The sequence below is a fragment of the Cervus canadensis genome, chromosome 17, assembly GCF_019320065.1.
Source record: "Cervus canadensis isolate Bull #8, Minnesota chromosome 17, ASM1932006v1, whole genome shotgun sequence".
Lineage (NCBI taxonomy): Eukaryota > Metazoa > Chordata > Mammalia > Artiodactyla > Cervidae > Cervus > Cervus canadensis.
The window spans coordinates 6073451-6074655 of record NC_057402.1 but is presented as its reverse complement, the minus strand read 5'-3'; positions in this window follow the sequence as shown (position 1 = coordinate 6074655).

Here is a 1205-nt window from a genome sequence, read left to right as displayed (position 1 = left end):
CCGCCGGAACTCCCAGCAGACCCGGGCACCGGAGACGGTCCTGGTGAGCAGTTGCAGGCTTCCTTTCTGAGAGGGCAGGCGGAGGCGGGCAGGAGGGGACACGGCACAGGCTGGGGAGGGACGCTCTGCCGGCTCTTCCCTTGGCGGCACCCCCACCAAGGCCTCTGTGTATCACTGCAGCCAGAAACCGCAGGAATGAATACCAGGGAGCTGGGGAGGACACGAGAACCTCGGAGCATGTAACCACTCAGCCCCGTCACACAGGCAGCCACAAAAAAACCACCACAAGAAAATCCACAAGGCAACCAAACCAACGCTGACGGCATCAGACCGGCCAATCCGGCCCCAGGGGCCCCTGGGGCCCCTGAGCCTGGGTCGACTCGACTTGGCAAGTGCGGTCTGGTCTAACCTCCGCCCCAAGGTGACGCTGCTCTGCGGGAGGCTCCAGCTTGTGGCTAAGCAGTCAGAGGTAACTGGTGGCGGCCACCTCTAAACAGAGACAATGGTGGGGGCCCCCGCTAATCAGAGTTAACGGTGGGGCCACTACTAACGCCCAAGTGAATCCTGACTAACCTCCTGACTGAACACACCTCACAGGCTGGCGAGCCTCAGGTCGCTACTGTTTCAAGGGACTGAAACCCAAATGCCACGCTGACCGTGCGACTCTTCAGGGCCGGGCCCAGAATAAGGCGCTCAGCCAAGTGTTTCGACTCGAAGGTTTGCATCTCATGGCCGATGTCTCACCAGGTGGCCTCCTCCTGGGCGTCTACAGGAACCTGCACGGTCTGGGCTGAACGACACCACATGGGCATCAGTACAGGCAGGCGGGTGAAGAGCAAAGAGCACTGGCCCAGCCGGGACCAGGGGCTCCACCCTCACCCCACCGCCGGGCCTCGCTGGAAACACAGGAAGGGCCCAGAGAGCTGCTGGAGATGCAGCAGGATGGGCCTTGTCTGGACCAAACACGGCTCCCTGCAGCTGCAGCCCGAGCCAGCCTGTCTCAGCCTGGGCTGACGGGCGAGAGGCGGCTCAGGGGGACTCTGAGCAGCCACCTCGTGTTCCAGCCCCTCGGGCCTGTGCTCCGTCACTGTCGCCAGTGGCTACCTCTTTTCTACTATGTCCCAGGCACCATGCTAGGTCCTTCAGTTACAGAAAGGGGCAAAAAAAAAAAAACCAAAAAAACCAAAAACAGACGAAGCTCCTTG